At 38.5% G+C, this 20,666-nt stretch overlaps 1 long non-coding RNA gene and 2 pseudogenes across 1 annotated transcript in view; 1 reads left to right on the forward strand and 2 right to left on the reverse strand.

The window, feature by feature from the left end:
• LOC114082154 (uncharacterized) overlaps positions 1 to 20,666 on the reverse strand; it is a 54,795-nt gene that overhangs the window by 24,224 nt on the left and 9,905 nt on the right. The gene's annotated exons all lie outside the window — the stretch shown is intronic.
• Positions 7,119 to 14,698, reverse strand: LOC114108434 (folliculin-interacting protein 2 pseudogene; annotated as a pseudogene).
• On the forward strand, positions 18,241 to 19,121 carry LOC114108425 (splicing factor C9orf78 homolog pseudogene; annotated as a pseudogene).

Below are 20,666 nucleotides of genomic sequence, written 5' to 3' on the forward strand. Positions count from 1 at the left end.
AATTACAAGGATATTAATAGGAAAAGAAGAACTCAAACTATCACTATTTATGGATGACATGATTCAATACTTAGAAGATCAAAAAAAATTCAACCAGAAAAATTCTAGAACTAATAAATGAATTCAACAAAGTAGCAGGATATAGGATAAACACCCATAAATCAAATGTATTCCTATACATCAGTGATTAACCCAATGAAAGAGAAATTAGGGAAACTATTCCATTCATAATAGCATTAAAGAAGATAATAAAATACTTGGGAATCAATCTAACAAGAGGGGAAAGACCTCTACAATGAAAACTATAGAACACTAAAGAAAGAAATTAAAGAAGACCTTAGAAGACGGAAATATCTCCCATGCTCCTAGATAGACAGTATTATTAGTATTGTCAAAATGGCCATACTGGGGCTGGGGTTGTGACTCAGAAGTAGAGTGTTTATCTAGCACATTTGAGGCACTGGGTTCCATCCTCAGCACCACATAAAAATAAATAAATAAATGTCCAACTACAACTAAAAAAAGTTTAAATTTTAAATTGGCCATACTACCAAAAATGCTATACACATTTAATACAATTCCTATTTAAAATCCCAATGACACTCTTCATAGAAATAGATAAAGCAGTCATGAAATTCATCTGGAAAAATAAGAGACCCAGAATAGCCAAAGAAAACTTTAGCAAGAAGATTAAAGAAGAAGGCATCACAATACCAGACTTTAAACTATATTACAGAGCTATAGTAACAAAAATTGCATGGTCCTGGCACCAAATAGACACATGGAAAAATGGTATGGAGTATAAGACACAGAGACAAACCCACATAAATACAGTTAACTCATTCTAGACAAAGGCACCAAAACATTCATTGGAGACAAGATAACCTCTTCAACAAATGGTGCTGGGAAAACTGGAAATTCATACGTAGCAATATGAAATTAAACCCCTCTCATCCCGCATGAAACCCAATTCAAAGTGGATCAAAGATTTAGGCACTAGAATAGAGACTCTGCACTTAACAGAAGAAAAAGTAGGCCCAAATCTTCACCACATTGGCTTAGAAACTGACTTCCTTAACAAGACTCCTAAAGCACAAGAAGTAAAATCAAGAGACAATAAATAAATGATAAATAAAATCAATAAATGAGATGTAGTCAAACTAAAATGCTTCTTCTCAGCAAAGGAAACAGATACTGTTTAGGTACTGGCACACTGTTAAATGCAACACAATATAAAATAAAAGTCTAAACTTTTTTAGGGATAAAAAGGTGAGTGTTTGATCCTGATCTTAATGTAAAATTATACTTATGTATATTTTCTCTATGGTATCTAAACAACCTTGAATGCTTTTTTGTGAATGCTTTGAATGTGAAGAGAGAGCCTACAGAATGGAAAAAAACTTTACCACATGCACCTCAAATACAGCATTAATTTCCAGGACATATATAGAACCCAAAAACCTTAACACCAAAAAAACAAATAGCCCAATCACTAAATGGTCCAAGGAAATGAATATACACTTCACAGAACAAGAAACACAATCAATCAACAAATATATGAAAAATATTGAACATCTCTAGTAATTAGATAAAGGCAAATCAAAACTACACTAAGATTTCATCTCATACCAATCAGAATGCAATTGTCAAGAATACAAGCATCATTATATTTTGGCAAGGATATGGGGGAAAAGGTACACTCATACATTGCAAATTGGTGCAACCACTCTGGAAAGCAGTATGGAGATTCCTCAGAAAACTTGGAATGGAACAACCATTTGACCCAGCTATCCCACTCCTCGGTCTATACCCAAAGGACTTAAAACCAGCATATTACAGTGATGCAGCCACATCAATGTTTATAGCAGCTCAACTCACAATAGTTAAACTATGGAACTAACCTAGATACCCTTCAACAGATGAATGAATAAAGGAAATGTGGTATACATACACAATGGAATATTACTCAGCCATAAAGAAGAATGAAATTATGGTTTTGGGGGGACTAGGATTGTGGCTCAGCAGTAGAGTGCTCGCCTAGCACGTATGGGGCTCTGGGTTCGATCCTCAGCACCACATATAAATAAATAAAGGTATGATGTCCAACTACAACTAAAAAATAAATATTAAAAAAAGAAATTATGGTTTTTGCAGGTAAATGGATGGAACTGTAGAATATCATGCTAAGTGAAATAAGCCATTCCCAAAAAACAAAAGGCCAAATGTTTATTTAATATGAGGATGCAAATTCACAATAAGGGGGGGTGGTCAGGGAAGAATAGAGGTAATTTGGATTAGGCAGAGGGGAGGGGAGGAGGAGCATGGGCATAGGGAAGATAGTAGAATGAATTGGACATTATTACCCCATGTGCATATATGACTGCACAACCAGTGTGATTCTACATCATGTACAACCAGAAGAATGAGAAGTTATACTCCATTTATATGTGATGTATAAAATACATTCTACCATCATGTATAATTAATTAAAATGAATTTAAAATAGATAAAAATTTTAAAAAAGAGGAAATATATAAATGCATGACATAATCGATGGAAAGCTCATCATCTTAAGATTGTGTGTGTGTGTGTGTATTTGGTGTTGGGGATCGAACCCAGGGCCTCATGTATGCCAGGCAAGCACTTTACCACTGAACTACATCCTCAGACTCTTAAGATTTCTTAAAGAGCTAGAATTGAGAATAAAAAGAAAACACACAGGGAAAGGGAGGAAGCAGAGGTAGAAATTTCATTTATATATATTTTGTTCCACTAATTAAAACCCCACAATTAAGCTATAGCCTCCATTTTTATACTCTTTATAGCTGTGTAGGGAAGCATGGAAAGTCAGATACACTTAAAATTTATGCTGGGTTTTTTTTTTCAAAAATTCAAGGTAATGGGGCTGGGATTGTGGCTCAGTGGTAGAGCGCCTGCCTCACATGCTTGAGGCCCTGGGTTCAATCCTCAGCACCACATAACAAATAAATAAATTTAAAAAATAAAGATATTTAAAAATTCAAAGTAAAATAGTAGTTATTTTAAGAAACATTATACACATGAACCAGACATAGTTAACAAAATAACTAAGAATAAAATTAAATTATTCAAGTCTTCTTTTTCCAATTCCTATCTGCAAGTGGAATTGTCTCTATTTGGAGCATGTTCTATGTATTAACTGCTAGATTCTTGTCTCACCTATCCCACTTCCCTAGATCTCTTTCAGGGACTTCAGAAGAAATTCTGTGGTCAAGAAGGTATGAGCTTGTAAAAGAGAAAAATGAGGGTTTTGTTTCTATTTAGCATAAAGAAGATATCAATGGGACAAGAAAGACAAAAGGAAAATGGTTCATCAGTACAAATGTAGGTACTGGCACACTGTTAAACACAATACAATATAAAATAAAAGTCTAAACTTTTTTAGGGATAAAAGATGAGTGTTTGATCCTGGTTTTTAGTGTAAAAATATACTTATGTATCTTTTCTCTATGGTATCTAAACAACCTTGAATGTTGCCAAGAAATAAATGTTTGATTTCAATTTGGACCACCAGCAAAGTCAAAATTATTTTCAATTACAGAATGAGCTTATGTATTTTTTTTTAAATTCAAAAGGTTTATTGCACCAAATGCCACAGAAAAATTGATCAAAATAATACATGAACAAGTTTTAAGAAAAAATTTCCACACGTTGACATTGGTATCTATTCAGCTCACCAAAATTATAAAGTCCTATCAATTTCTCTTAATGGACTTTCAATAACAATTCCCAGAATTTTCTCCTTATCTGCCTCAAATTTAAGCATATTGCGATCTCACTTCCTAGATATATGGTTCACCAAATTCTGACATTTAAAAGTTAACATTCAGAGGGAAGTTTGATTTAGGCAGAAATTATATTAAAATATCCCCCCCCCCCAAGAAGAATTAAACAAAACAAATCGTTCACATTAACTAAGAAAAGCTAAAGACTTTTTTTCTTCAATTTAATGGTGAAAGTATGCAAGAATGAAATGCTCCCCAAAGTACATATTAGTGGAAAAATCCAGATATTTAAAAGAATTTTGGGGTCACTTTATATTCTTTATATACAACCAACTCTAGTAAAGAACCTAAAAAGCTACAGACTAAATTTTTATAAAATCTGAGGACCTAATTATAAGAGCCCAAACAACAGTTTAGTATCATTTAGCAAGGGGGAAATTTCCTCCCTCCAAAAAAGTTAATTTTGAAAAATATGGTCAGTTTAAAAAGTTGCAATGTGTAAATGGCAGTTCCATGGGATGTGAAAACATTATAGTTACTTTCATTAAAAAACAGCACACTTCAGAAAATGGATTTGAAGCCTGTACAAAAAGCTATTTAACACTGATAAAAATAAATACTTTGGAATTATGCACAAGTATGGAAGCTACATTTCAAATTTTCATTGTCATGTTTAAAACATACACAATTACCTTTACATTCATATCACTTATCAATTTATTAAAAATAAAACTGCAACATGCTAGAAAGAGGTCCATCACAGTAACATTCACATACTTCTGCTCTGTCATGCCTCACTAGCTTGCTTGAGAAAGCAAGATGCCACAAAAGTTACACTCAACAGGTAAGACTTAAAAGTTGAAGAAACCCTAAAGTTGGAATCCTGTCAACTGAGGTAGATTTCTTTATTTTTTTTTAATTTTTATTTTCTTCTTGAGGTGGGCATGGGAGCAGGTGGGATCCCTCCAACTGTTCAGCTGAGACAAGAATGAAGTCACGGGGTGGTCTGTGATGTGCGAGCGGTTGTCTCTCAACACAATCCCATGAGATTTTTTTCCTTTTTTGCTTCTAGGAAGAGGTTGAATTTAAGACAAAGACTTGCATGTTAAATATTAAAGGAGGCTTTAAAAAAAGAGCAGCAACATTCTTGGTGTGTTTTTGTAGGCGATAAATATGAGGATTCGGCTCTGACAGGAATCCTGAGTGTCACTGAGACGACCTGTGACCCACTTGTAGCTTCCCAATAGGTGTTTTTCTAAGAGTGAGTTTTGGAATATTAGATCAAGAGACAAATTAAATTTTCGCAGGCATTGGGGAGCTGGGCTAGATTTTTTATGTATGGGATTGAAAATCAGTCACTTAAAGCTCAATTTTCCCCGTAAGGGTCTGATTTTCAGCACGCCACAATGCCCACATTAGAACTGAACTGATTTTGAATCAGGTTATTTTCTAGAAACCCTGGAAGGTGGTGACTGAGGCAAGGTGCCCACAACATGTAAACAAGGAGAAGGGAACCAGAAGGGAATGCTTTAAGCTGGTGCAGACGGAAAAGCTGTAATGACAGCTTTGACAATTTATTCACATGCAAGGAAAAGCAAGTGCTGAGTGGGCCGAACTACAGGTGGGGTTCATTTTCCTTCCGTAACAAACAGCAAACAATGATGTCATGGAACCAGAGAACTGAAAACACCAAACTCCAATGTTAGGCAAAAGGAAATGGAAAACTTCAATTTTGCGAAACCAAGACATAAAATGCAAATTAAAGATCTCCAGAACCTTGAAGCACCCATCTACTTTCGCAGCACAAAGGAGAAAGAGGAAGGTAGCAGTTCTGACCTATTCCTAATAAATAAACAGTACAGCCATTCACCTCCATTGGAACAGCTGTAGATGCTCTCAAATAATTACAGACCATAATGAGAGACGAACTTATGGACAGGGTCAGGATTTTATCAAACATAAAATGTGAACTAATTCCAACCCATAAAAAAGAGGTCACCTCATATTCTTAGGAACAGAAGATTCACAGAAAGGGCTGAAATGCTAACAATGTTTTGCCTTATTACATTAGCTCCTGTCTTTTGACCATCATTTTTTAAATTTTTGAAGTGTTTTACTTTATCCTGGATGTCAGGACTTAGACTGTTTCATGGTCAGTAAACTAAGTTTCTTTAATATTAACAGACAATTGAAGTTTTTTTTTAAGTGAATTGGACTACTAATTCTTTACTTTGGTAGGTTTTATAAAATGGTCAAGTCAATTTCTGGGAAGATGTTTTGAAAAGACATAGGGATTAAGAGGTACAGAGATGATAATGTAAAAATTTAGGCCATGTATGAACCTTTTTCTTAATGTTCAAACTAATTGCTTTCACTGACCATCCTGAATTATTGCAGGTTTCATTTCTCATGGGGACAGCAGTGTCTTTAAAAGTATAAATAGTCATTTGTATAAACTATTCTAGGAAGAAAGTGGCTCTGGCTGGAAGAATTCACCCACAGAAACACTCTTGAGCTTATAGAAATAACTTTGGTAAATGGCCTCTCTTGAAAAGGCTGCTGAGAACTCTAAATCATAATGATAAAACATATGGCGTCAGACTATGCTTTGCTGCTACAAACTACATCTTGATGGGATTAGGATGCTACATTGACTCTTGGGTGTATTGCACCAGCAATCCATCTCTAACCTACCTGTGGCTGCATCTGAAACAAGGTAAACTCTGAGGAGAAATGAGAACAGAGGGTCCCCAAAAGCACTCTCTCTCTTCCCAATAGGCAGTTTTCTTTCACATCTTATGGCAATCAGCTGCTACAGCCAAAAATGGCTTTCTTCATTTCACTTTTCTTTTCTAAAAAGCAAACTCTGACCTGGAATCCAAAGTCCTTGTTCTGACTTTAGCCTAGTGTACTCTGCTCTCTACAGCTTGCAGTGCTTAGACTTAAACTCTGAAACATTTCCTACTGGAATGTTACATACACTGTTTACCTCCCTGCTCCAAAGTCACCCATCATTATTCTGCCCGACAGCACAAGGCAATCAGTACCAAACGCTGAGTGTTCAGTGTAGTGCTTACGTTTTCCCCCACCAGAAAGGCCACTCTCTCCCCTGATTGATTCATGGGTAACAAAGGCCTAAAGTGTTCCTGAAAATCACAAATGCCAGTATTTAGAGTAAACCTGTCTTCTCTTCCAATGAAGCACCCACTCAAAAGTAACAATGCAAAACAAACGGTGGAATGACTATTTGTTTGCTCTTCTCATGCTTTGGATGTCCCAGAGAGTTTATTCCTCTCTTCTTCAGTTGAGAATTTGTTTTTCTTATTCCAAGGAAGAACTGTCCTGAGCTTCAGCTTATAGGAGTATTTGAGCCACGTAAGGAGAATGATTACTGGCAACAGCAATCAGCAGCGACAGGTCGTTAGATTCAATCCCCAGCACAACACCTAATTCCTTCACGTGGACTCGTGTATGTCCCTGAAGATACTCAGACAGCATTTTGCTTTTAAGATACATCTCCTGCAGTCTGTCCTCAAGATGCATGATGCAATGCACTGTGTGGATAAGATCAGCCACCAGGCACTGCTTCAGCTTCTCATCACTGCTGGTCCCATGAAGCACCAGATCAGGCATGTATGAGGAGCAGTAACCCGCCAGGAGACAGAAGCCAAAGTTTCTTACATTTGGGTTGCTGATGCTTTGAGACCTTGGCAGAGGCAGCTCCACTTCTAAGGTCCCTTCAGAACTGTCACCACTGTGATTTAGATCCAATGTGGCTGAAGCACATGCTTCATCGTCACTGTCTCCAAGAGCCATATCGGAGCTTTTGTTTCTGGGAATGTCTCCTTCAATCCTGAAGTCAGCCTTCCTATCGGCATCCCCACAGGGGACATCTGCAGCAACCAAGAAGCCAGAGACCTGCTGGACACACCTGTCGGGGGCAGGTTCTAATGAAGGTCCTTCCACATCTTTCAAATACAAACCTCTAGTTGTCTCCAGTGTTCTCCTTCCAGTTCCCGCCGCACTGTCAGTGGGAACAGCTTGGCTGAGCTGCCCAGCATCTGCTGCCACGTCAGGTCTGATACCTCTGTCCTCAGCAAAACCTCTGTCAGATTCACCTTCCTCTCCGTCAGAAGGTCGATTCTGAGGACAACAGACATTCTTTTGAAAGCCAGGCTTGAAGGAGCACCTAGAAACCTGCTGGCTCTCAGCCACGTCCGCAGCCAAACTGGACTCAGCTGAGATACTGGCCACTTCTGGGTATTGTCCACAGGCCTTCAGCCGCTCCTCCATTTTTTTGGTGCGGCTTTCAAAGTCAGACTCTGGAGATAGGGAGCTTCCAATTTGGAAAGTGACCTTTTCTACTGGAGAGTTCTCTCGGGAATGTCTGTCAGGACAAGGGCAAGGCCAGGCTTCTTAGTTATCTCCTCTTTCAGCTCCTCATTGGCAGCTGGCCGGCTGATCTTCTTTTCTGCCCCTGGAATGGCACACCTGGGAAACCTCGAAGGGACATCATATGGTGCCTCTTTTTCACTTCCTTCATCCCCACAAAGGGGATGAGGTTTCCAAGAATTGTCTAATTCTGGCTCTTGGAACCCCATGCTATGAGCCTCAGATCCCTGGTCTGGCCTCTTCTTTCCTTCTTTGTCAGGTCTGGGATCCAGGTCTCTAATGTCAGTGCCCTCTGGAGTCCCAGCTAACCCTGTGGGCCCAGGGCTCCTTCTCTCAGTCATTGCTGTTGGTAGGATGGGGGGTACCAGAGCAGGCTCATTTCTCACTGTCACTACCACATACTCGGACTCCTCCACCTCTCCTTTCTCCAAGGCTGTTACAATCTTGCTCCCATTTATAACTTGGTCACCTTCACTGTGATTCCCACTCCAGGTCAGCTGGTTCTCTTGCAGCTCAGAGCAACGGAGCTCTCACCATGCACAAAAGTTAATTCAAAATGGATCAAGGAGCTTGATATCAAATCAGAGACGCGCCGTCTGATAGAAGAAAAAGTTGGCTACGATCTACAGTCGGTGGGGTCGGGCTCCAAATTCCTCAATAGGACACCCATAGCACAAAAGTTAATAACTAGAATCAACAAATGGGACTTACTCAAACTAAAAAGTTTTTTCTCAGCAAAAGATACAATAAGAGAGGTAAATAGAGAGCCTACATCCTGGGAACAAATCTTTACTCCTCACACTTCAGATAGAGCCCTAATATCCAGAGTATACAAAGAGCTCAAAAAATTAGACAATAAGAGAACAAACAACCCAATCAACAAATGGGCCAAGGACCTGAACAGACACTTCTCAGAGGAGGACATACAGTCAATCAACAAGTACATGAAAAAATGCTCACCATCTCTAGCAGTCAGAGAAATGCAAATCAAAACCACCCTAAGATACCATCTCACTCCAGTTAGATTGGCAGCCATTATGAAGTCAAACAACAACAAGTGCTGGCGAGGATGTGGGGAAAAGGGTACACTTGTACATTGCTGGTGGGACTGCAAATTGGTGCAGCCAATTTGGAAAGCAGTATGGAGATTTCTTGGAAAGCTGGGAATGGAGCCACCATTTGACCCAGCTATTCCCCTTCTCGGTCTATTCCCTAAAGACCTAAAAAGAGCATGCTACAGGGACACTGCTACATCGATGTTCATAGCAGCACAATTCACAATAGCTAGACTGTGGAACCAACCTAGATGCCCTTCAATGGATGAATGGATTAAAAAAATGTGGCATTTATACACAATGGAGTATTACTCTGCATTAAAAAATGACAAAATCATAGAATTTACAGGGAAATGGATGGCATTAGAGCAGATTATGCTAAGTGAAGCTAGCCAATCCCTAAAAAACAAATGTCAAATGTCTTCTTTGATATAAGGAGAGTAACTAAGAACAGAGTAGGGTCGAAGAGCATGAGAAGAAGATTAACATTAAACAGGGATGAGAGGTGGGAGGGAAAGGGAGAGAGAAGGGAAAATGCATGGAAATGGAAGGAGACCCTCAGAGTTATACAAAAGTACATACAAGAGGAAGTGAGGGGAAGGGGAAAAATAATACAAGGGGGACAAACGAATGTCAGTAAAGGGGGCAGAGAGAGAAGAGGGGAGGGGAGGGGAGGGGAGGGGAGGGGAGGGGGGATAGTAGAGGATAGGAAAGACAGCAGAATACAACAGACACTAGTATGGCAATATGTAAATCAATGGATGTGTAACTGATGTGATTCTGCAATCTGTATATGGGGTAAAAATGGGAGCTCATAACCCACTTGAATCAAATTGTGAAATATGATATATCAAGAACTATGTAATGTTTTGAACAGCCAACAATAAAAAATTAAAAAAAAAAAAAAAAGAAAGAAAGTAGGTCAGAGCATAAAGAATGCGCTGGACCAAATCCTTCTGCTTCCCTACCATCACAGTGCGAGTCAGTCTTACTGGAGAGCCTATAGCTCCATAAAGGTCACCCAGCTGTGCCCAGAGAGGATTGTACGCATGTGTTTTGGCCAGCATGTTCACTGATTGAGAGGTACGTTTCTCTGAGAAGGCCTTAATGGGAGGGTGATCAACAGGCATCACAGTTGGTACCCAAGCCAGGTGGTAGGTTAACACTGCAGTCAGTAAGGCAGCAAAAAACTGATTTTTGTTGATTTGTTCTATCAGAAGTGTAAACTCCTTGAGAAAGCGCTGGCAGAGCTGGGTTTTTTCCAAAGTGTTTGACATCATAGTAAGCCATACTGGTTCAGCTATCCTTGGAACAGAATATAAATTCCAGATAGTCCCTCTGAATTCTCCCAGAGCTTCCATCAGACGGCTGATGTAAAACTGGACACGGAGGCTTGACTCTGCAATCTTTCTACAGGAGATCATGGCCTTTTCAATTGCACTCTTTAGCCTGTTCATGTGAGATTCAAAGAGGGGGAAATGAGAAAAAAAGAAGTCCTGGAAATTCCGTTGCGCTTCTTCTTTCTCACACAGGGAAAAGATGATGCTTATGGCAATTTTCTTCCTCCTAACTATGGCTGGATTAGAACTACAGGTTTCTTCAGCCAAGCTAAATGTCTCATCAGTGGACCTCCTTGGAAAGATGCCATTCTCTAAACTTGTCGTCTGACTTCGAAGCCAACGGCGCTGATAACTGCTGGAAGAAGATGTAGAGGAGCTTGGCGATGGGAAAGGCGTGATCAAAAGGCTGCTTAGTGAGGCTGATCGAGCAATGCCACTGTCCCTGTCTTCATTCTGTCCTCTGCTTGGCATATCAACTGGGGTGCTGTGTGCTGCAAAGAAAGAAGCACTCCGGGTGAGCCGGAGAGGTCCTCCTTCAGCTGCCCCCTGCAGCAGTTTGCTGCTGCATGCTTGCAGCAGACCTAGGTTACTTCCGGCACGACCAGGACCCGAACTATGCTGATTCGTGTTCGGTTTTCCTGCATGAGGATCTTGGTTGATGTACTCAAAGCTGTCTTGCAAGTTATTTGTTCTTCCACAGAAGCTGCCCACTCTAGCAGAGAAAACTTTACTAATCATCAGTTGTGGAGGAGAACGTATATAGTGTATCTTTAAGGTGGAGCCTTTATAACTCATTGCGACTGAGCCAAACATCATTTCCCCTAGCATGTTGACATCGGAAGCTGGTCTTGTGTACTGGTACTTTGGAAGCTGCTCCTTGGTGTGTTGTAAAGATCCTCCAGAAGAACTATGGGAAGAGATGCTGCTGCTGCTGCTGCTGCTGCTGCTGCTGCTGCTGCTGCTGCTGCTACTTCCGCTGCTGCTACTTCCTTGGCAGCACTTGGCTGACGTTTTCACAGGGACATCCTCTGTTTTCTGAGTTGCCATCTCTTCAATCTTTTGAACAGCTTTAGAATCAAACAACGCTTGTCTGCCTCTCCTCTCACAGTCCTGGTAAACTATCAGGCGAATGTCACTCAAGTCAAACTCTGAACATGACCAACTAAAGGCGGGTCCTTCCTTGGGAGCCCTGCCCTGGGCGGACGCCGACGCTGTGCTGCCGCCGCTGCCGCTTTTGTTGAAGAGCTTCTGGAGTAGGGTCGGGGCCACGATGCTGCCGCCGCCGCTGCAGCTCCGGCCGCGCGCTCGGGGCCGGCAGCTCAGCGCGCAGCCAGGCGCGGCGGCCGCAGCGGCGGGGCCATAGCGGCGGCGGCGGCGGCGGGGCAGCAGCGGCTAAGGAACTGTGCTCCGCGCCGGGGACGCCGGCGGCCGGTCATATGACTGGGCCGGCCCGCCGCCTCGCGCGCTGACAGTTACCTCCTGCGGGAGGAGTCCGCAGCCCCTCCGAGTTTATGTTTTTTGCTTTGAAATATATTAAATTAATATTTTCTTTCTTATTTAATGATTTTTTTTAAATCCCAACATCTTTTTTTTTAATTATTCAGCCTATTCCAGAAATTTACTACAAGTTTACACCTGAATTTAAAGAACTATGGGAAAATTTGACAGTAAGCTTTTCATTTTTCATAAGTCTGAATAGTTGAGGCTCATTTCTGACGTGAGAGTAGTATATAGGATCCAGTGGCATCTCCCAACATCTTATAATATGTTTATACAACTTTATAAATAATAGGTAAGCAAGTCCAAAACACTGAAATGCATCTTTTTTCTCTCCTCTGTTTAATATACTGGCATACATTTGATGAATAATTAAATATTGATTTTTTTTCTTTACACAAGTTCATTTTTTTACAATTGATTAATTTTTAATTGATTGATTATTACATCTGTTATAGGAAAACCCAGCTATCAATTCTTGGCATAGAAGTGACAATAATTGCTTGTCCAAAGGCATTATTTTCAGATTAATATATGTTCTGTTCTGGCACAAGTCCATTTTTTTTAAAAAAACAAATAGTATTTCTTAAAATAACACTGAATATTTGCTACAAATTTTCAGGAAAATTTTTAAAGAGATAAATTATTTTAAGGAAATGAATCCAGTCTTATAGGTAATGTCAGCCACTATAAAAAACTGTTCAACCTTTGTGAAATTTTAATTATTCACCATTTGGTAATATCCAGTAACCCAGAACATTTTTTTTTCCTCTCAGAGATTTTTGAACTGAGATCTACAAAAACAGAAATACCATCTATTTTCAGCTATTGAATGTAGTACTGAAAATGTCCATGCTCAGTAGGATATTTCCTTTGTTTTATTTATATAACTCATTTAGTTGTATGGCCTATAAAATGTTTTTAATTTCTAAATATCTATTAAAAATAAATCCGGACTGGGGTTGTGGCTCAGCGGTAGAACACTCGCTTAGCACGTGTGAGGCCCTGAATTCGATCCTCAGCACCACATAAAAATAAATATACAAAATAAAGGTATTGTGTACAACTAAAAAATAAATATTTAAAAAAATAAAAATAAAAAATAAATCCTACATTGATAATTATCTTAGTCTCAATTTTGATGACAATTTAGCAGTATTTCCTGTCTACAATGTAGCAAAACTGAACTGGTTGCAAAATCAGTTAGCCTTACTTTTACTTCTTTCTACTTCAAAGTAATTATGAGGTAGTATTGAGACCATCCCGATTATTGACCAACTTAAAACATACATCTCAATCTCATTTGTCTGTTATTTCTCCCTCTCACTGAAAAAAAAAAGAAAAAAAAATATGTCTCATTCTCAAGTTTCTTTTCTTCCCTGTATACTTCATATTTAGATGGAAATTAATATTAGATAATAAATCCAAGTATGTAGAGAAGAAAAGAAAATTATATTAAAAGATAATGACAACTGAAATAAGCCAGACTTAGAAAGTTCAAGGTAAAATGTTTTCTCTCATAAGTGGAAGCTACAGAGAGGGATGGGAATAAGAAAAAAGGGGTCTCATGAAAATAAAAATACCAGTAGAAAAAAGGAAAAGGATCGAGAGAGGGAGGAAAGGAAGGCATGGGGAAGTATTGGGTACAAAATCTAGCAAATTATGTTATGTCTACGTATGAACATTCTATATGAGTCATATATATACTCATATTATTCACTGTTCATACTTATATATATGTTTATACATGAATATAGCATAATGTATGACTATAATGCACTAAAATAATAAAAGCAACAATAGAAAGGAGATCTATAGAGTACAACAAGCAGAAGGGAGAGAAAAGGAAGGTACTAGGGAATCAAATTGATCATAGATCATAGATCAAATTATGTCATGTGCACATATGAATATAGCATAATAATACTATGCATAATGCACTAATAAAATATTTTAGAGGGGGTTGGGGTTGTGGCTCAGTGGTAGCGCTCTTGTCTGGCATGTGTGAGGCACTGGGTTTGACCTTCAACACTGCATATAAATAAATAAAATAAAGGTCTATTGACAACTAAAAAAATATGTAATTAGAGTTTTGATTTAGATCAGTCCAAAATGGGCTGGGAATATAGGTCAGTTGGGAGAGTGCTTGCCTCACATGTACAGGCCCTGAGTTCAACCCCCAGCAAAACAAAAAATAAAATAAAAATAAAAACAACATAAAAAACAGATCAGTCCAATACTGATCATTGATTTATGTTATGATTTTATATGAGTCATTTATCTTTTCATATTGTTTTCCTACCCTAAAATAGAAATCACCTCTTCCTCTATGTTATGTTGGTATAACATTTAGAGATTATCAGAAAGAAAATGACATAGGAGGGGCTGGGGTTGTGGCTCAGTGGTAGAATGCTCACTTAGCAGGCATGAGGCACTGGGTTCGATCCTCAGCACCATATAAATGTAAAATAAAGATATTGTGTCTACTTAAAACCTAAAAAATAAATATTTTTTTAAAAAAGAAAAAGAAAATGACATAGGAGAATTGAGCAGTAAGGTGGGTTACTTGAAGTATAATCATTGAGATGGAGACAAAACTTAACACTAGAACTGTCAAAAAATAAAGCCAAAGGAGTGGGTTTACGCCCATGCCTAGGATAGTGACTGGCATACAGTAAGTGCTTAATTACCCAAAAGATGTCTTTCATAATTCTATGCTCCAAATAAAAAGGAAAGCGCAACTATATGCTACTATAAACAAATTCTCATGCTTATGTGTTTATAATACAGTGCATTTCATCAAACACTGCCCAAGAAAATTAAATTGGAATGAGGCCAAGGTATATCATTAAATATAGGTGTGAAAAATTAAAAATAAGGTTTTGAAAAGTAGCATCTAACAATGAAATTTGTGGCTCTCCATATTTGTTTTCCAAATGATAGTTCTCATTTTACTTATTGATCAATAAGATTTACTATCCAGATTTTAAACAAACATTAACATTTTTTAAAAAGTGAAGAGTCCCAGATACATTTTTATAATACAAAAGAAGGAGATGATCCAGAAAGAGATTATAATATAAAAGAATAAGTTGATACTTGTTTAAGAGCACAAGAAACAAAATAAGTAGAAGACCTGGAAAATGAGAACAGGACAGAATTTATTAGAATAATAGTTGTCTAATATCCATGCTAATAGAGAAATGGGCTTGCCCCACCCCCCACTATAGTTATACATGTTAATAGGGAGAAAAGTTTACTACTTGGTTCTTTGAACTTCTTCAAAGAACAAATTCAATTGAGACAAAAACTAGAGTGTATATTCAGCATTTAAATACATTTTGTTCTAACTATTGCTTTTAAAGGGCTATCTTAGAATAACTAGATTTAGGCCTGGCATGGTAGCACATGCCTGTAATCCCAGAAACTTGGGAGGCTGAGGCAGGAGGATCACAAGTTCAAAGCCAGCTTCAGCAATTCAGTGAGACCCTAAGCAAGTTAGCGAGACCCTGTCTCAAAATAAAAAATGAAAAGGACTGGTGATATGGCTCACTGTTAAGTGTCTCTGGGATCAATCTCCTCCGGTACCCATGCCCAAATTACTAGACTTATCCTTACACATTTATTTTTCATTCAGTATCTCTCCAGAGTCTATTCATTCCTATAAGTAAAATCACTACACATAGCAAAATTAAAATGGAGAATGGATTAGTAAAATGATCTTAAAGAGCAGGCCTATGAATTGTAATTAGTACACTCAGCTATTGTGAATTGATCTGCTATAAAAAACATTGATGTGACTGCATTACTGTAGTATGCTGATTTTAAGTCCTTTGAGTATAGACCGAGGAGAGGGATAGCTGAGTCAAATGGTTGTTCCGTTCCAGGTTTTCTGCGGAATCTCCATACTGCTTTCCAGAGTGGTTGCACCAATTTGCAGTTCCACCAACAATGTATGAGTGTGCCTTTTCCCCCACATCCTCACCAACACTTATTGTTGTTTATATTCTTGTTAACTGCATTCTGACTGGCATGAGATGAAATCTTAAGAGTAGTTTTGATTTGCATTTCTCTAATTACTAGAGATGTTGAACATTTTTTCATATATTTGTTGATTGATTGTAGATGGACATTATTACCCTATTTGACTGCACATATGGAGTGATACTACATCATGTACAATCAGAAAAATTAAAAGTTGTGCTGCATTTGTGTACGATGAATCAAAATGCATTTTGCTGTCATATATACCTAATTAAGATAAATAAAATTTTAAAAATAGATCTTAATCTTCAAGGCAGAAAAGAAGGCAAAACAGTTACCCAGGTAATTCAAGATCACAACACTGGAATTTTTCTAGAAATGTATACTCTCCTCCTTTCTCATACAGTTCTCAGATCTCATGGAAATCTGGTTCCTCCCACTCCCTGGCTCCATTCTTCACTGTTCTCTCCATAGTCACCAAGTGCATCATACCATTGCTTCTTCTCATTTCATATTAACGTGTAACTTTTTTGAAGCACTGGAAATTATGCTCTCACACTCACTTTTTTCCTCTTTCTACCTGCCATAACACTATTTTGTTTCATTGTTGTCTTAGCAGTATAGAGTATCAAATCAAAAGCCTCATGCATGCAAGTCTGCTACCACTGAGCTACAATTTCAGTCCCAAAACACTAAGGCGATTTTCACCTACCCCTACATACCTAACTCAATCTCTCCTTTTTTCTACTTGTTCTTCCCTTTAAATGTTAGTCTCCCCCAGGATTTTCTTCAGTTCTTTGCTCTTTTCAATGCTCTCTCCTTGGATAATCACATCTATTCTCATAGCTTCAGATACTAACTCTACAGAGAGGTTTAATCGGTATTGTGCATCCCACTTCTACATTTCTAATTTCTGAACATGAACTTCCTAGACCACTTTGTAGATTAAGATCCCTTAAACTCATTTGATCTCTACCACACCTGGCTAAGACCAGATCCCAGGTTCATTCTCAGACAAGTGAATCAGCATCCACTCAGGCTAGAAGCAGCTTTATCTTTGGCTCCTCTCCCTCCTTTGTACTCCATAGCCAAACATTAAATGTTAATAATTCCCTCTAAAAGAGCCCTCAGAAAAAAATCTTTACCCCACCTACCTCAGATAATCTATTCACTAATCTCCAGGATATATAAAGAATTCAAAAAACTTAACACCAAAGAAACAAATAACCCAATCAATAAATGGGCTAAGGAACTGAAAAGACACTTCACAGAAGAAGAAATACAACTGATCAACAAACATTTGAAAAAATATTCATAATCTCTAGCAATTAGAGAAATGCAAATCAAAACTACTCTAAGATTTCATCTCATGCCAGTCAGAACGGCAATTATCAAGAATACAAGCAATAGTAAGTGTTGGCAAGGATGTGGGAGGAAAGGTACACTCATACATTGCTGGTGGAACTGCAAATTGGTTCAACCAATTTGGAAAGCATTATGAAGATACCTCAGACAACTTGGAATGGAACAACCACTTGACCCAGCTATCCCATTCCCCGATCTATACCCAAAGGACTTAAAATCAGCATACTACAGTGACACAGCCACATCAATGTTTACAGCAGCTCAAATCAAAATAGCTAAACTATGGAACTAATCTAGATGTCCTTCATCAGATGAATGGATGAAGAAAATGTGGTACATACACAAAATGGAATATTACTCAGCCTTAAAGAAGAATGAAATTGTGTCATTTTCAGGTAAATGGATGGAACTAGAGAATATCATGCTAAAGAAAATAAGCCAATCCCAAAAAAACCAAAAGCTGAATGTCTTCTCTGATAAGCAGATACTGATCCATAGTTGTGGGGGTAGGGAAAAATGAAGGAACTTTGCTTTAGGATTGAGGGGAGGGAAGGAGTTTCAGGGATGGGAGGACGGTAAAATGAGACAGACATTATTACCCTATACAGCCAAAGGCATGAGAAGTTGTGCTCCATTTGTGTACAATACATCAAAATTCATTTTACTGTCATGTATAACTAATTACATTTTTTAAAGTATGAAAAAATAATTAATGAATTAATTAGTTAATTGATTAAAAGAGCCCTCACACCTATCTTCACTTTTCTCTTATCACTCCTACTGCCTTCACTTAGAATATACTCACTTCTCCCGGCGCGGCGGCGCGGCTGAAGGACCCGGGGGGTCGGTGCCACTATGTGGGTCACCGGAAAGATGTTTCGTCAGCGAGGGGCCAACTCTGAGTCGGAGGAAGATGAGCAGGATTTGGAGGAGGTTCTGCAAAAACTGGAAGAGACCCGAGAGGTGCAGAACTTGAGAAAGAGGCCCAACGTGGTGAGTGCTGCTGCCCTGCTGGTGGGAGAGAAGGTAAAGAAGAGACCACACTAGTGGATGATCCCTTTCAGATGAAGACAGGTGGTATGGTGGACATGAAGAAATTGAAGGAAAGGGGGAAAGATAAGATTAGTGAAGAGGAGGACATTCATCTGGGTCCATCGTTTCCTGCAGAAACCAATTGGAGGGATGAAGATGCAGACATGATGAAGTACATTGAGACAGAGCTAAAGAAGAGGAAAAGGATTGTGGAACATGAGGAACTGAAAATCAAGCCAAAGAACGCAGAGGACTGTCTATATGAACTTCCTGAAAACACCCGCATCTCCTCTGCAAAGAAGACTGAGGAGATGCTTTCCAACCAGATGCTGAGTGGCATCCCCGAGGTGGACCTGGGCATCGATGCAAAAATAAAAAATATCATTTCCACGGAGGATGCCAAGGCTCGCCTGCTGGCAGAGCAGCAGAACAAGAAGAAAGACAGTGAGACATCATCCTTCGTGCCGACGAACATAGCTGTGAATTACGTGCAATACAACCGATTTTATCATGAGGAGCTAAATGCTCCCATCCAGAGAAACAAAGAGCCCAAAGCCCGGCCCTTGCGAGTGGGTGACACGGAGAAGCCAGAGCCTGAGCGGTCTCCTCCTAACCGCAAGCATCCTGCTAATGAAAAGGCCACTGATGACTACCACTATGATAAGTTCAAGAAGATGAACAGGCGGTACTGAGACATCGGGGAGGGGTCACTAGCACATGCGGCGGCACCCACCCTGCTACAGAAGGCCTGGGCGGTCCCTGCTGGGCAGGCTTGGTGCCGCTGCTTCCTACTGGCTTTCAAGCACTGAATTTGTGACTTTTTGAAACAGAACTGGGTAGTTTTCCTATATGGGGGCAAACTGTTCCTATGAGCATCATTAAATCTTGTTTGTAAATGGAAAAAAAAAAAAAAATATATATATATATATATATATATATATATATATATATATATATATATATATATATTCACTTCTCCAACTTATAACTTTAGTAGCCCTGGATCTTCCTGGCAACCATTCTTTTCATTCAGTCTGTCTTCTATAATGCCATCAGAATCACCTTTCAAGAATACAAATCTTAAAACACTCTCACTGTCCATACAGAATATAATTCAAGTATTTTAGCGTATACTTGAGAACCATCAGAATCTTGTCCTTGTCTAGCTCTGTGGCCTCAACTCCTACCCTTTCCTCAATGCCCCCACTCAGTTATTCCCTCCCATACAGTCTGCTTTCTGGCCACATGGAACTACTATTCATCTACTATTAATCTACTTACTCTTCTACTACCATATATTTCCATAATTGCATGCTGTGCTTAAGATAAAAGTCTGAGAAATACAAAGGTTCTGTAAAATGTTAGATGGGTTCTAAATAAAGTAGCAATACTTTCCTGTTAAACTGTGAGTGTGTGTATAGCATTTCAAACAAATTTATATAGTTGTTCTTGAGTGAATTGGTAGTCTGCTTTAAGAAATACTGTGCCATATGAAGAATGTCATTAGAAACTAATAGATACATGAATTTGTGAATCGGCTTTAGTTTTTTGGTGTGTGTGTGTGTGTGTGTGTGTGTGTTTCAGTACTGGGGATTGAACTCAGGGGCACTTGACCACTTATCCACATCCCCAGGCTTATTTTGTATTTTATTTAGAGAAAGGATCTTACTGAGTTGCTTAGCACCTCACTTTTGCTGAGGCTGGCATGCGCCACAGTACCCAGCTCTGTTTTGTTATTTAAAGAGTTTATTAACAGTCATCTCACATATAGAATATTTACTGTTTATGTTGGGTATCTTGAATTTTCATTTCAGCATATGTTTGTCATACTATAAAATGTTTATTTGTGTATATGTCTTAACACAAAAATTAAAATGTGATCATTTAAGTCACAATTAATTACTCTGTGAGACTGCAAATTTTGCTGTATTCTTTAAACTAAACACAAAATGTCTCATGAACTCCAGCTGGTGTTGTGTTAATTCATTTTAATTTAAAAGTGTTTTCCAAATTTTGATTAATTGGAGTAAATTAAACTTACATTTTTCTGTTCATTACTATACTCTTAAGAGCAAAGAAGCAATTCAAGATTAAGAAAAAATATTCTCAATATACATGTTGACAAAGGATTCATATCCAGAATGTATTAAAAAAACTAAATTTCATCAAGAAAAAGACAGACAGCAGAACAGAAAAAAAAAACTGCAAAAGGTTTGAACAGATGCCACACAAAAAGA

This window comes from Marmota flaviventris, chromosome 1 (genome assembly GCF_047511675.1).
Source record: "Marmota flaviventris isolate mMarFla1 chromosome 1, mMarFla1.hap1, whole genome shotgun sequence".
Taxonomy (NCBI): domain Eukaryota; kingdom Metazoa; phylum Chordata; class Mammalia; order Rodentia; family Sciuridae; genus Marmota; species Marmota flaviventris.